Raw genomic sequence first — 16,991 nt, forward strand, 5'->3', positions numbered from 1 at the left:
GATGTCTTTCTGTATGCTGTGAATATGTGTGGCTCACATTGGATAATAAATAAATCTGTTTTGGCCTATGGCAAGAAAGCTTACAGCCAGGTGGGAAATCCAAGTAGAGATACAGAGAGAAGGGTGGAGTGGGGAGAGAGCCCGATGAAGAAGGAGCAACAAGATGTCAGCAGATGGGTAACAACATGGCCACATGGCAACATATATAGAAATGGGTTGACTTAAGATGAAAGAGTTAGCTAGCCAGAAGCTGAAGCCATGGGCCATACAGTTTGTAATTAATATAAGTGATTATTTTATAAGCTGCTGTGGGACCGTGGGGCTGAGCTGGACTGAGAAACTTCGCAAACAAATGTCACATAATAACCGTATACAATCAGAGGTTTGAATGAGATGGTCAACTGGCAGAAACTCAGGCACTTGGCACTACTAAAGAGAAATTATGGGAATCTTGCATGATACCACTACACCAGCGGCGCTGTTACTAAAGAGAAATTAAAACATCATTTCCAGCTTTACTATTGTTCACCCTTTGAGAGCCCTTCCAGTTGTTTATTATATGTATCCTGAACCTATAGCTTATTTCCTAAGCAAGTAGCACCTATAGCCAAAGTTGGCCACCCAGCCTTCAAGCAGTTTCAGCTAGTGATATGCAAGGAGTATCTTAAGGATATCAAAGAAAAAGGGGAGCTTACTTGGGACAGTCTCTTATAGTGTTTGAACATCATCAATGTTTTATTAGGATAGAAAGGATCCTTGTTGATAGAAAGGAAAGTGGAAAGAATGGGCAAATGTGGACTACTTGCTTGACAATCTAAACATTGTCTTACAAACCCTCACAGCCCTAACCCTAGCAACTGTATTTCCAGTGACAGAATATGACTTTGATATGGAACAGAATTGCTTAGAAATTGGAGATAGAGCCTGGCATGTTGGCTCACACCTGTGATCTCAGCAACCAAAAGGATGAGGCAGAAGACTGTTGTGAGTTCAGAGGCAGCCTGGGCTAAATAGTGAGTTCTAGGCCAGTCTGGCTTTGTCTCAAAAAAAAAAAAAATGGATAATTTTTCAATTCAGTAGACTGGATTTGTCAGGTTAGCACTGACAACTGAGGTCTAGGAATTATTCCTAACAGGAGCAGCTGCATGAAAGAATGGCATAGAGCTGGATATGCTGTGAGAGAGAGGGCTAGATAAAATTAATAAAAGCACATACCTTCCAAGTTGGCACTTCCACATAAAGGGATGAGCTTTCCAACTGTCCCCAGGAAAACAAATCAACCCCTAAATTGATTCCAAACCTAGCTTCCTACTAGTCTGTGCACATGCAGCCTTGAGAAAGAAACTTCAGGAAATAATGATATGGAAGCATCTTGTGGAAACACTAGTCATACTTCAGACAGCAGATTTGCCATTTCAAATGGCTATCACATTCTGCCCAGAGCATGAAGAAACTGACACTAAAGGAAATCAAAGACCTGACAGAGCCACTAAAATGCTGCATGAAGAACAGCTCACTGGGACTTGTGATACCCTATTTGCATTTCTCTTTGCTCAGACTTCACCACACAGATGGGATGGGGAGCCAGCCTAAGAAAGGGGCTTCACTAATTTAAACTCTAATTCAGTAGGGAAACTTAATGACCACAGGATGTTTTCACTCTTGGTGCACTCACTCTTAAAACACTTATATGAAAGAATGCCTAATGAAAAAGCTAGACTAGCAGATCTGGGGGGGCCCTCCTTAGAAGAGCTGTACCTTCAAAAGACTTTCAAAGGATTTCACAAGGGTGCCATTTGGAAGAGGCAAATGTAATTCTTTGTAAACTGTAATCTCTCTTCTGCTTCTTTTTAATTTGGCAACCTGGGTCTTCTATGGGAAGACTGCTGTCTTTAAAGTTGCTACAAAATCTGAAAGGGAGTTGGTCAGCACTAAGTAAAAATCATCTGAAATTCTCCTATCACTTAAAAGTTAATTCTTTTTGACTCAATGTTTGTTTTGCTATAAAATTTCAAATGTTGTTAGAATTTTGACCAGGTTTTAATTCTGACAGTTTCTATTTAAGGGTTCAGAGCATTTACAAAGGGCACTGGAGATGTATACAGGATCCTGTTTACAACGGCACTCTGGACCCTTTTCTTACAGTGCATAGCAGTAATGTAGACTAGATAACACTGAAACCGTATCATTGACATCCATCAACATGCTCAGTCCAATTTTGGGTATTATTGACCCTGGTTTCACTCCAACTATCAACCTGTAATTATACCCATGGATAACCATATTGTTGAAATAAATGGGAAAAGGAAATAGTTATCTCTGAGAGTATCCAAATCAGCTCAGAGTAATAGACAGTAACAGTAGTAACTCATCTTAGGTAAACAGTAGCTATGCCGGCAGACTCACACTTAATAAAGAATAAAATCATTGCTGATATGGTCCCAGAGTTGCATGATGCAATAAAAAGCAAAATAATGATAAATATATGGGAAAATATAAGCACTGTTTATGTAAATTAAAATTGCACTCTGCTTGATTTAAAAGGCAATTTAATTGCATGGTACATTTACATAATACTAAGGAAATTAAAATGTTTGAAGGCTTGCATTGTCTAAGAACTAGGAAGAATATAGTAGATTCTAAGTAGTCAAAGAAAAGATGAGCCACAGGGTAAGAAAATATATCCACAATATTGTTACCACTCTAGTCGGCAGAATGAACCTGGGATAGTGGAGCCTGAAAATGAGGGGGACTAAAGTCTCAGACAATAGCCCACTTTATTCAGGGCATCAGGCAATTTATATGAAGGTATTTTGAGAGTTAAGCACGGTCATGTAAGCAAAGTTCACTTGAGTTCACGTTGTACACAATCACAAGGGCAAGGTCACATGAGTTTAGGCTGTACCCATCCAGGAGGACAGCATGTGCTTGGAAGCATCATTCTGAATTAATAATGGCTAAGATAATGGGTAATATAAAGTAAACAGACCCCTATTTACAACACCTGGGAGGTGCACATCCAAGAATGAATCATCGCTATGGAAGAACAAAGGTTGTAAGACTGTTGTCTACTTGAAGTTTTCTCACAAGAATGGTGATATTTTATTTGTACTGAAATGTGATTTTATTTGTATGTTAATAAATAAAGTTGCCTGGGGGTCAGAGCTAATAGCAAGCCATAGCAGAAGCTGGGCAGTGGTGGTGCACACCTTTAATCCCAGCTCTTGGGAGGCAGAGCTAGGCGGATCTCTGTGTGTTCAAGGATACAGCCAGCATGGAGACATACGCCTTTAATCTCAATACCAACCATAGAAGACCTGGAGGTCTGTACAGAAAGGCAGTGACGAGGCGGTCATGTGGTTGGGTTTACAACCAATGAGAAGGCAGAACAGAAAGCCTTTATAAAGACAAACACACAGGAAGTAGGTCTCTTTTGGAGAGGTACAGCAACAGTGAAGGGTAAGGGTTTTAGCTCTTAGCTATTGCTCTGACCTCTTGGCTTTCATCTCTGTATTGATTCTGTGTTTCTTATTTAATAAGACAGTTGGTTACATCTACACATAAGCTCTGAGAAAACTCACACAGCTTTATTTTGTCAATCCCACTGGGTGAGAATAAGATCACCATCACAATTTTTGGGCCAAATTTGAAGCAAGCTTTATAACTACTGGTCAGGATGATGGACAATGGCCAGATCCATACCCAGGATTCCCAGAAAATGGCAGCAAATTACATTAGTCTGATGCTTATAAAGGGAAAACCCACAAGGATACACACTTCCCACCTTCATCCAATCAAGGGCAAGCATACATCCTAATGTACTTCCTGCTTATGTACCTCTTGCCTACAAGTGATCAAGCACATCCTGTGTAAACAAGGCAACCAACCTTGTTTATAGAACTAAAAACTCATGGCTTGTTATCTTACATGAACAATAGCCCCCAGCATTCCAAGAAGTTTTCTGTCCTTGGGCAAATGGAGCTTACAGGTTAGAGGCATTTTTGTTTTATAGATCTTTTAAGCACAGTAATTAAAACTTAAAACATAACTTTAGCCCTCACAATTCATGTATGTGTTCTGATACTATATGTTTGAGATGAAGGACTCATTAAGAATGTAGGAAATCCTTAAGAAAAAGGCAGACAGTATAATTAAAGAATAAGCAAAAAATCTTCTGACAGATATTGACAAAAAGGAATATCCAAATAGTCTAAGTATATAAACTCATTTTTATCTAGGAGGTGCAAGTTAAATACACATTGTAATGTCCATAAATAAACATGAGTAAAAGATGAATGCTGCAAGCCGAAGGAAAATGTAATGGAACCCAGGTACTATCACAAAAGCTACTACTTGGAAAAGTCAAAGACTTTTCCAAACGTCAAGCCATGGCTTAAGAAGTCTTGGTGATATTTTTAGCTTTTGTATATATATTAGCTGGTTCCTAAAAAGATTTTCTTGTGTGCTTCCAAGAACTAACAGTGTATTTATCTAAAATGTCTATCAGGCATTCAAGGCCAAACCATCTCCTGAACTAAGGTAACATCCTTATGGAAACAACACCTATCTCCTATGTCAGGCAGATAGCTTTTTTTTCTTGTTCACCTTAAGGTGAGACCCTCCTTTCTTATACAGCCTTACTAAGATTATAGACTACTAAATTCTTATCTAAACACTTCTAGGAATGTAGTTTGAGCACACAAATTCCCTTTTTCTGATCTACTAACTGATCATTAGCTCTCAGTTGACCTCCTCCTTTACCACACCCTTTTGGGTTGTTAAAGAAAGCCTGACAGTCACTGCCTGAGGGAAATTCTTACCTGCCTTTATGACCCTGTAGGAATTCAAGTCTGGTGACCTGGCTGGAGAGGGAGGATTGCTATTGTTTGAGTTTATAATTGAATACCCTAGAGAACTTGGGAATGAAGAACTGAGAGGTATGAGATTCAGAGGAGGAAACTGAGAGAGAGAGAACTTGAGGACTAGAAGGAGAAGAGAAAGGAGAACAGAAGAACTAGATGGGTAAGAACTGGGGGAAACTGAGAGAGAGAGAGAACTTGAGGACGAGAAGAGAAAGGAGAATGAAAGAACTAGATGGGGAGGAACTAGATTGAAGGGCTAAAAGAGAGTACTAGAGGAACAAGATGGAAGATGAGGAAGAGCCAGATGGGGAAGAACAAGATGAGAAAGAAGGAGATGGGAGAGGAGCTGAGATGGGAAAGAACTAGATGGATGAGAACCTAGATGGGGCAGAACTAAGATGAGATAATTAAGATTGAATTTAGAGGGGACAGCAGATAAATGTAGAGAGAAATCAGGCAAGAAAGGAGCTAGTAGGCATGAGAGCAGAATAGAAGCCGTGTGTGTGTGTGTGTGTGTGTGTGTGTGTGTGTGTGTGTGTGTGTGTGTGTAGAGAGGGAACTGATTCAGAATAATGAAGTGTATGGACTAAGGAGTTTTGTGTACATAGATTCATTTCATTTTATCAAAGATGTGATTATCAGCTGGTTGTAGATTCTTCCCAGACCCCGGGAGGGGACTATTGAGGGGCTGGACTCCCCTAGTCCCCGATAAATGAAAAGAAGTACAAAAGAACACAACTGAAAATATCTTTGGCAAATGTTGAGTAATCAGATGTTTTTCCTTGATTGTGAATGTGAAAATTGCTGAAACCAAAAAATTACCGGGAGATGTCCATATGTCCATATGTATACACACATATGTATATCCTGTGCCACGGTGATACGACACTTCATAATATACCAAGATCAAATGTATAGCTATAGCCACCAATGATGTGGTACAAGAATATCCATAGTGGCATCATTTTTAACTACTCCAAACTTTAAATAACCCAATATTGAGAAACAGTAGAATGAACAAAATTTGAAATTATAAACAAAAACTGAGAATGTTAAAGTACTACATTATTCTTTTAATATATATCAATATTACAAACAATGTATTACAATATTGCAAATATTACTTATTTTCTTTATTGCTTATATCAAATATAAGACAAACAAGGAAGGAAAGATTTATTTTGGCTCGCATTTAGGGTACAATTAATTGAACATAGCAAAGAAGGTGTGGTAGCAAGAGTGTGAGACCTATGGTCAGAGGCATCCACTGTCTGGAGACATATCAAGATGAACGTGGCTGCTCTGCTCATTTGTCTGTTTTATTTGTCCTGGGACCCCAGAACATGAATGTTGCTCCTCACATTCAGGGTGGGTTTCCCACCTCAATTAATGCAACCTAGAAACTTTCACAGACATGCTCAGAAGTCTGTCTCCTAGGTGATTCCAGGTCCTGTGAAGTTGATAATCGATATAAGCCATCCTGGGCATCAAGGTAAAAGAAGCACTTGGAATATGTACTATGTCTGGAAGCCTGAAATCATGTAAAACTAATCACAGTGGTAGTACTCTCAGAACAGTGTGCACTGTTTTAATTACTAAGAAGGCTTCTGCCTTACAGCAGTTACACAAGTTGTTTCACCTTGTCAAACAAATCATTTCACACAAAATCCCTGCACTTAGTTTGTATATATATACACACCTTGTCCTTTAATTTTTTTAATTCCTATCAATTTAGATAAAAAAAATAAAAACTTGAATGTTATTTCTCTTCAATAGGATGCTAGAAAGGATTATTTAAATTCTATGGGTGGAAACAGACACTAGCAGCACCAGGGGACCTTATCAGAAGCATCTACTGGTAGACTTGAACATGTTATGTATCCTGAGATCCACTGTGTTCTCTCTTGTTGGTATCTCCACCATAACCAGTACTTGGACAGAACCTGGAAAATACATCCACACATGTTTAAGGTAGCATTTCTCCTATTAACAATAGAAGAAACGAACTGTACGTCTGAGAGCACAGAAATGACAAATTATACCTATTGGTTCTGAGGACTATTGGTACAGCATTTAGAAAACAATGAGGCACATTTAAGGATAGATGAAGATCAGAACTTGAGTGGTAACGAATATTTTCACATGCCAATGCACAGGAGCTAAGATCTGTCACATAAAGTTTGAGCTTTTAATTGGTGTATAAACACAGGTTTTACCCAACTTGTAGTGTTCAAAAGTTTTGCACGTATATAAATTCACTTTTGTAATTTAAACATTATAGAAGCAATTAAAATTACTTTATAAGATGATTAAGAAGTACTTTAAAATTATCAATCCTATTTTCCTCCAATGGGCTGAGCATCTTCAGAACTAATAAGGCATTTTATCTTCCTTTATACCTTTACATTTTTGAAGGATGTAACTGTCACATCTATTGGGGAAAACATAAACATCACTTAGTGTCCAATTTCGTGTATAACAATCATGTACAGTTAGCCATAACTATCAGTAAGAAAAGGCATTATGGACTGAGCGAGCAGAGAAAAAGGCTTCCTATGTAAGTCTGAACGAGTCCTAAAACAAGTTCTTAGTGGACAGCTCAAACCAAGGTGCCAGGGTCTGAAATCCACCCTAGGATTACTTTTCACCGGCTGCAGCCTAAACCCTATAACGCGACTAATGAAGCCGTCACTAGAATCCCACAGGAAGTTGCAACTAACTATAACCTTGCAGGTGTAGGCGGGGCTCTGGAGGCTCGACCTGTTTCCAGACCCGCCCACTGCCTCCTTCCTGACCCGTCTACTGGTCGTCACAAGACTGATAATTCCTCAAACCAATCCGCTGTCTCCTGTACCGCTTTACTGTTCCGGCAAGCGGCAGCGTCTGTGCGTGCTCAGCGTGTTGACGTCCCGGCGGGTCCCGCCCTGCAGCCCCGCCCCAGCCCGGCGGGCCTGGACCGCGGAGCCGGGTCTGCAGGCCAGCGGGCGGCTCGCGCCGCAGAGGAGGTAGGCTGTTTTCCCGAGCCCTGCTGGGCAGGTCGCAAAGGTTCGGGACTCGTAGGACTCCCCACGCCTGGCCAGGGCCATGCGCCCTGTGGGTGCAAATCCGGCGGAGTGCGGGAGTGATGCTGGGCCCCGGGCCCACTCCCACACTCAACAGGAGGCGGGTGGTCCAGCCTTGGCCCCGTGCCACTCACCCGTCAAGATCGGGATGACATGCGGGTATGGACTGGCAGGTACTGTCAGTTACCAGCCTTTCGCCTGCCACAAGAAAAGCCCTAATATAACAAAATGAAACGAAAATTAAAGCATGAGTCACGAATATTCTAGACTTGGGTTTAGCTCTCCTCTTTGCCCACTCATCCTGCCTTTTATTTTATTTATTTGTTTGTTTGTTAAAATCTCAGTAGCGTTCTTTCTCTTCCTCTTTTGGTTGGAACATGGGTGGACATCGTGGAACTTTACTTAGTGTTCTCTCAATACGGCAGTTGTAAAAGGCATTTGTCTCTATTCACAGATGGAATCACCGAATCCATCACTTGACCCAGTACTAGTTTGGGTAAGGTTAGTAAGGCTGAACACAGTGACGGGTTTAACTTCTCAGTGCACTAGAGTTACTTCAGCATGTCCCGTCTGATGTTTTTGTTTAGGAATTCTAAACGGATTTTTGCTTCATCTGCCATCATCGTCTTCTAGAGCAGGATTTGATGAAAAAGAACAATTTATAGTATTATGGCTGTATTTATGGATAAGTAAAATGCTGGATAAACATGCCTATGAAGGGACAGTGTATACTGTGCCTCTCTCTACATCCACTACATGATAGCCATACATATGTACTATTTTGTATTGTTGAGAAGAATACATTTTTCTTTGAAATCTTCCTGTTTCAAACATGGACCTTTAAAGGTTACATCATCAAATGTATTAAAGAAAGGAAATTAAAACTGTTCTGAGGACTTACCTTCTCAGGATAGTGATTATCATTTGGATTTAATCATTAGACAGTTTATATGATGAATGTCTGTCTATGCCACATGTTGTTTTAGGTGTTGGAAATTGAGTATTGAACTCTAGCTAAGGTTCCTGCTCTCAAATTCCTTAGATGTGGTGAAGAGGGAGTATATGTGCAAATGAAAACATGGTTTTAGATAGTAATGAATGCTAGAAGATCAAGTAGTAAGACACATTGGTGTGACTATGGTATGTGGGATGCAGGAAAATGTCCCTGAACAGGTGATGCTTTGGATGAGACCTGAACGTTTAGAGTGAGTCATGAGAAGATCAGGGAGTTTCCAGTTACAAGGCAAAGCCTGGAAGGGAAGAGGAGGCTTAGTGGGAGAGGAGTCCAGTATGACTCTAACAGGAAACAGTGGGCAAGTGGACCTTGGTTGGAGGTGATGCTGTGCAATGAGCAGGAATCTGAGGCCTGCGTGGAAGAGCAGACTTTATAGGCACTCATAAACTCTTAGCAGCTTTCTGCTTATTTTGATTATGAAATCATTGTTAATTCATTTTATATTTTTCTCTTTGGGGGTCCTCTTAATGAAGCATGGCCCTCTTTTTCTTAGCACTGTATCCCACACAGTTATTTTTCCTTTTTGTTGTTGCTGTGTACAAGACTCAAGCCCTCTGCTTATCTTAAGCTCTAGCTTTTCTCTCCTTGCTCCCAGTCGTCAGTCATTTCCAATACAGTCTTTACCTGCTTTCCGTTTGGAAAGCACTGGTGGGCAGTCCTGCTCTACTAAGAAAATACAACAGTAAGTAGATTAGCCTTTTCCATTAGCATGTGTATTAATGACTAAGGATTACTCTGTATTTAATTCCTGCAGTTTTCTGGTCACATTGCATGCATTCTCTTTCTTCAGACATTGCAAATGACAAAACATTTCATCAGTGAAGGAAACATTCCCTAAGTCCCCTCAGCTAGACTGACGGAGGTCATTAGCTTTACTCCAATCGACTTCACCATGCTCCACCCCTTCTCCACCAAGCATGTGACAGGATCTATAGGTTGATGGTGTTTCAAACTTGGTTCCTGATGTGACATTTTAGAGCTTATGTAGTGGACCCTTTCAGTGGAGAAGGTGTTCTGGAACCCTAGATAGGCAGTAGTTTCCCAAGCTCAATGTGTGAAATGGCCAAGCATGCCAAATGCTCGCCTCCAAATTTTCATGCTAGTATTTTATTTTGCTCTGTTTCCTTCTTGAAAATCCCTTATCAAAGAGTGTCTGCATATATCAAAGTACATCGTGTCAATATCTGGAGTACATTGTTCCTAAACTCATAGAAAGCAGTTTAAAAGGTGGGAGAGTGCTTTTCCCTTGGACTAAAATAATCCTCTTTTAAATTTTCCCCCTTTTCTGAAGAAGTAGATGCCAGCACTTTACATGCGCCCTTCCTTTTTGTTAGAAGGTTATTGCTTGTAAGTGACTCCCAGCACAGTGGTACCTATGGCTTGTAAGTGACGCCGAATACAGTGGTATATGATTGTAACACCAGTTATATGCAGATCTCTGGAAGGGGAAATCCCAAGTTGTAGGCCAGCCTTGGTAACTTAGCAAGACCCTGTCTTCTGATAAATAAGGCAGGACTGTAGTTCAGGGGACGAATACTTGAGCAGTCCTGGATTCATTCCAAGGTACAACAGAATTTCTTTTTAATTCAAGTGTTAATTTCAGCAATATTTAAAAGTTGCCAATACTTTGCCAGCCTGATCTTATTCTTAGATGTGAGGTAATGTGGCATGCAGTGTGCTGGCTCATTGTTTCTGGTAGCCTGTAGAGTTCTTCCCATGATTGAGGAAGTACTTGAGACAGCTCAATGATGTAATTTTTCTGATGCTGCTTTTAAAAAGTAGAAACTAGTTTATAAACTTTATATGGTGGAAGAACCAGTTTGTTACATGGTGTAGCGTGGTCCTAAATTTTACAAAGAACCATTAGTTTTAAGGTTCTCTTATTTGATGAACTACATTAGATTAGTAACTGGATTTATAAAAATTAAAACCAGTAGTTTCATTTGCTTTCTGGCTGCCCTTTTGACCTGTCGTCATAATGGAAATTGAGTTTAATGGCTCTAGAATAATATTAATAGAACTGGCATCTTTCTTAAATGTGAGAAGATACTTAACATTTATGCAAAAGAGCTTTTTTTTGCACTTTAACCCAAAATATCAAAACTGTATATTGCCGGGCGGTGGTGGCGCACGCCTTTAATCCCAGCACTTGGGAGGCAGAGCCAGGCGGATCTCTGTGAGTTCGAGGCCAGCCTGGGCTACCAAGTGAGTTCCAGGAGAGGCGCAAAGCTACACAGAGAAACCCTGTCTCGAAAAACCAAAAAAAAAAAAAAAAAAAAAACTGTATATTTAGACCAAGTCTCATTGTTTGTAAGGATACTCCTGCAACTAGTGCCTACATTCTTAAGAGATCTAGGCTGTCAAAGTCAGACCCCACATTATAGGCATCCAGACTATCTGCTCATGGTGAGTCCTGTGCCCCAAACAGGGACCCTGATGGCCTCAGTGACACTGCTTGTGTTCTGCTTGACAGCTGGCCAAAGCTCTGCCTGTGCCTCAGAGCCCACCCTAATGTTGGACTTTCTCAGTAAAACATTTCTCTTGTCTCCATGATGTGAGCTTTCTCTTTTCGCAGCACTTTTGGGACAGTTTCTCTGCAACATGTTTTACTTTCCTACCTTTGGTCATGGGTTATCATAGATGCATCCTCAAATCTGTGTTGGCTAAGGGTTTAAAGACTTCATCTGTGCTGCACACGGAGTGGTTTTTGCACTGTAGAGCTCTGTAGCTTTATTACACATTCATTACCGTCTTTGAGAGAAGTGTTGGTTCTTGGCTGTGATTCCACAGAACGTCTTCCTGTTCCAGCTTGGGTCTGACTTCTATAGTTTCCAGCCTGTCCCTTTTGAGAAATTTAAATCTTTAGATGTAAATGTTGGAGCACATTGCTACTAAAAATGTCATGGTAAAATAGTTACAATCATTAATATTTTTAATGCAGATGGAAAAGCTGAGGTCCAGCCAGAGAGAGTGTGGCCTAGAGGCTCTTGGCTCCTTCCCTGGGTCTGGTCAACACTTACGGCTTTTGCTGTACTTCAGAACTCTGGGCAAGCTCTTGTTTAAGTCTTTCTGATATTTCCCTTCTTTGTGAACAGACTTAGATATGGAAGATAGTTCTTTTCTTGTGGTGAGTGGAGATCAGAGCCTCAGTTCTCACCCAGCTCTTTGACTCTGGCTGTTTAAGTCTGGAGGGTCTTCTTGTCAGGAACTGGGTAGGGCTGCTTTTGTCCTCTGAGTTTGAAAACTCTTCTGTTTTCTCTGGTTTTGACTAGTTAATCTTCACTTTATTAAATGCATGATTTGGCTTAGAACCTTTTAAGTTGAATCAGTTACAGATTTCTGTATCCTGTATCTCCCAGAACAATAGACTTTTTGAATATTGTTTATTGCTTATTATAGTATACTCTTATTTTTGTTTTAGAAAAATATATTCCATAATTCTTTGAATTCATTGCTTCCTGTTTGTTGATTTGATAATGCAGAATCAAGTAATTCCAGTGACATTTTTCTTTTCAAATTTATTTTAAACATTTATTTTTAATTATGTATATGTATGTGTGTGTTGGGGTGTGGGAATATGTACCTGTGAGTTTAAGCACCTGCAGAATCCAGAAGAGTACCAATTCCCCTGGGGCTGGCTTTGAAGTGGTTGTTAGCCACGCCCACCAGCACTGAACTCAGGTCTTCTGCGGGAGCATTATGTGCTCTTAATTGCTCTGCCACCCTTCAGCTCCCAGTGCCCTTCCTCTGTTCCTGTCTTGTAAATTCATCAAAGGGAGCAGCAGCTCTTGAGGTGTTAGACGTTTCTCCAGCACAGGTGAATGCACCAAGCCAGGACTTGCTTTGGCATTGTTGCTAGTAATTAGCCCGGAAGATGTTCTGCGTCAAGAGCTGTGTCATGGGGTTATGGGGCTAGCCTTTGATTGTAGGAGGTCCAAGACCATCTCTGGTCTCTACCCATAGATAGACAACTACACAAGTGCCCCAGGGCAGTGAGCACATTCTACTCCCTAATATCTTGTCCCGTTGGGAACCTCTGTTGTCTTTAGTTTATTCTCCAAACCTCCCTCTAAGTTAGGTTGCAGTATTACTGTCCCTCTCTTGCACAACATTAAAACATAAAAAGGATAAGTTACCTGGCCAAGGTGGCAATATTGGGATGTAAAATGAAGCCAGTGCTCCAACATAGCCCCTCTCTCTGACTTACCACTGTCAGTAATCCAAAGAGCCTATAAATCAGAAGGAAAATTAAATGCCAGCAGGAGCCAGCTGATTCGAGAAGTAAATACGGTGACTGGGTGGCAAACTGGTGAGCTGGAGAATATTTCCAGTTGCCTATTTTTCAAGAGAAACTAGAAACCTAGGGATTTCGTTAGTGAAAATGTTCATCTCTGCATATTGACAGTTGATTCCCTTTTTAGGAAGTGTGTAAGCTAGCAAATAAACACAGCCCCCACTGTTAGTTTGAGGTCTTTTTGGAGGCATATGGTAGTGTTTAGATGACCTAAAGAGGTGTGCATCCACTTGATGGCGGAAGTCGGGTACGAGTTGAGTGGGGGGCACAGGTGGCAATGAGGATGGGCAAGTTAGGCATTGTCTTGTGTGCAAATCAAAGCTGCTCATCTAACATGCTCTGCGCTGAGTCTGCTGCTGCTGCAGACGAAACTGCCAGCTTGTAGCTGGGACAGGCGTTCTTCGTACTTTTTCTTTCGTGACTTCCACTTGCCCCAGTGTTTAAATAAACACCTCATCTCACGGGGTGTTGAGAAAATGTAGACTATGGAATTGAGTGCCTCCATCCTGGAGAAATGAACCACAGCCATACTTCACATTGTTGAGAGCCTCTTACCCTGGAGTTCTTGTTTACCTTTCTTTGAACAAGGAAGTTCTCTGCCAACATTTTAGAAATACTGAACTCTTGCTGGCCTTTGGTGTTTGCCCTGTCCTTATTACTCTGCTCTCCTCAGCCCAGCCTTATGGGAAAGGAACATTCACTCCCATGCTGTCTTTTCACAGCTCTCTCTGACTTGTCCACACACTTCTGTTCAGTCTCCCAGAAGTTTCCCTCAGCTCCCTCACCTGGGTTCCCCAGACAGAAGATAACCTGTTGGTGGGCATGCTCGTGCTTAATCCATTTTCAGTTGCCTTTGTCTTCCTCTTCATTGATACATTGCACAGCTTTTCAGGTCATTCAAAGCCATGTTTCTTCTAAGTGTAGCCTTTTCTTGATGGCATTGCTGCTCACAAACTGATACTCAGCCTTCTTTGTATTATACCTGTTTATACTTTGTTTTCAAACCACTTGTATAATTTGTACATAAGGATAAAGACAGTGCCTTTTGCATCTTACTTTACCTCACAGCAGCTAGCACAATTCTGTGCATGCAGTAGATGCAGTAAATCTGCATCTGTTTGGGTTGGTAGGTCCCAGGCATATAGTTGATGTCTGTGTGCTATCTTGTGTGTACAGCACTTTTGTGCTGTGCCTGTGCATATTGGAAAGACAGATGACCAATCTAATCTATTGAGGAAGATTAGGACATTTTTATTAAGTCCATTACCAAGAATAGAAACTGAAATTAATATTCTTTATTTGGGGGAAGCATAATTGTACATACAGGAGAGTCAGGGCAAGGTCACACACACACACACACACACACACACACGCACGCACGCACACACTACACAGGGAGTTCATAAAACTCCAGCTCAGAAAAAACAAAATATTCCTGGTATCTTGGTATATTAATATATCATGTTGAAATTCTAAACATGTGTATAATTTTTTTTATTTCAGTTAGCAAGTACCCAGACTCTATCCCCGCCCCCCTTTGTTTTTTTGAGATAGTGTCTCTTTATGGAATTCACTATCTAGACTTGGCTGGCCTTGAACTCACAGAGATCCTCTTGCCTATGCTTCCTGAGTGCTGGGCTTAAAGGCATGCTCCATCATTGCTGGCCCTCTATATGTTTATACATTGGTAATTGTAATTATAAATCTAACAAGCAAATAAGATGTCTTGCATGTCCACCATTGCTCTAGGATACAGAACTGTTCTCTAGGAGGTTTTCTGTTTGTGCTTTTGTTTTCTTATTTTTCTTTTTCATTCGGTTTGGTTTTGGCAGGGCCTCATATAACCTAAACTGACTTTGAGGTCCCTGTGTAGCTGAGGATAACCTTCACATTGTGCTCTTCCTGGCCCTGTCTCTAGAGTGGGTGCCACTACACCTGGCTTTCTAGGAACTTTTAATGTGTAAAAAAAATAGTTAAGGATACCTCATTGTTCTATAGGAGCTTTGATATTGTGCTTGACAAAAGACCTGTGAACAATATGTGAAATATATATTATAAGGTGGAGGAAATCCTTATTTTAGTTTCTATTTTTAAAAATACCTTTTTAACTTTTTAGCTAATAATTACATCATTTCCCTCCTGTTTCTCCCTCCAGGTCCTTGCATATGTCCCTTTTTGCTCTCTTTCACGTTCATGGCCTCTGTTTTCATTGTTGTTATATGCATGTGTTTGTGTATGTGTGTTCCTAAATACATAAGTAAACCTGCTCAGTTTGTATACTGTTACTTGTGTGTATATGTTTTCAGGGCTGACCACTTAGTAGAATAGAGATTATCTTGAAGGTATCTATGCATGTCATACCTAGAGGAAGTAATCTATTACTAAAACAAAGGACTGGTGTAGGATAATTTTATAAATAAGAGGTTTATTTTATAAATAGATCTTCCAGTTAGCTTCTGCTGTCTCCTTGACACAGCCTAGAGTTAATCTGAGGGAGCCTCAATTGGTGGATTGCTTGTATCAGATTAGTCATATGGACTAATCTGATAGGGCAGTTTTTGATTGCTAATTGATATAAGAGGGCCCAGCCCTCTGTGAGAAGAGCCATCCCTGGAAGGTGGGCCTGGGCTTTTTAAGAAAGGCAGTTGAATGCAAGTCTGGGGGTAAGCCAGTGAGCAGCACTCCTCCATGTTCCTGATGCTGTTGTTGCTTGAGTTCCTGCTCTGACTTCCCCCATGATGGACTGTGGTCTAAAGTATAAACCCAATAAACCCTTTTCTTCCCAAGTTGCTTTTGGTTAGTATATTTATCACAGCAATAGAGGCAAGAGAACAGCATGCCACCTTTTGCTAATCCATGCTATAGAATGGATGCATCTTGAACACATTGTGATAAGTAAAAGAAGCTCTATACAAACTACAACATGTTCATTCATATGAAATATTCAAGACAGATCAGTGTTGTCAGGGCAGGGCAAAGGGGGAGGAATGGGGAGTTACTGTGTAATTGCTATGAAATTTCCATTGGCAGTGCTGAAAATATTTGGAACTATAGTTAGAGGTAAAATTATACAATATTGAGAATATGTTCAATGCCTCTGAATTGTACACTCAATTTTTATAATTTTATATTATGTAAAGTCCACCTCAGTGTTAAAAAGAGAGGCTATTTAGCTCCTTGTTTTGGAGGATGGAAACCCATGGTCAGGCAGTTTGATAGCTCAGCCTCTGGCAAGGGTCCCGGCCTGTCTCAGTGTAGCAAAGAAATGTATGGGAAAAAGCTCTGTGCAGAGATCACATGGTAAAACAGAAGACTCAGGGCCCACAACTTCTCTTTTGTAATCTTGTGCCTTTTCCAGAATCAACCAGTCCCTGGAAACTGTAGTAATGACTTTCTCCAGTGAGCCAATTACCCCCACCATGCCCAGCCTCTTAATGCTTTTACCATCTGTTGCATGGCTTTCCACATTGAGAACCAAGATGCTGGCACCTGAGCCTTTGGAGAGGCACTGAGAAGCCCTTGGGGATCAGGAGAATGTTTTGAGGAGGTGATGCATGAGCTGTTGATAGTTGGGTGATTGGCAGAATGGGCATTCTAGGTGGGCCTGAGGCATGGCAAAGGTGCAAATGCCAAATCTGTACAAGGAACTCCAAGTTGTAAGCACAGCTGGAGTGTTAGGAAAGGAAAGCTTTGTTTCTGAGCAGAGGGGGGGATGGGTGCTGGGAAATTGGAGAGGCTGGGTTGTTGGATGAGAGATG

The 16,991-nt window shown here is 40.8% G+C and overlaps 1 protein-coding gene across 1 annotated transcript in view; it reads left to right on the forward strand.

The window, feature by feature from the left end:
- The first annotated feature begins 7,776 nt into the window (after positions 1 to 7,776).
- The window catches only part of Stard3nl (STARD3 N-terminal like), a 41,732-nt gene continuing 32,517 nt past the window's right edge, over positions 7,777 to 16,991 (forward strand). The window contains exon 1 of the mRNA XM_052727998.1: positions 7,777 to 7,867. The gene's annotated coding sequence lies outside the window, so the exon portion shown is untranslated. The remainder of the gene's footprint in view (positions 7,868 to 16,991) is intronic.

Source organism: Peromyscus californicus, unplaced genomic scaffold (genome assembly GCF_007827085.1).
Source record: "Peromyscus californicus insignis strain IS unplaced genomic scaffold, ASM782708v3 Scaffold_8__1_contigs__length_139910024, whole genome shotgun sequence".
Taxonomy (NCBI): domain Eukaryota; kingdom Metazoa; phylum Chordata; class Mammalia; order Rodentia; family Cricetidae; genus Peromyscus; species Peromyscus californicus.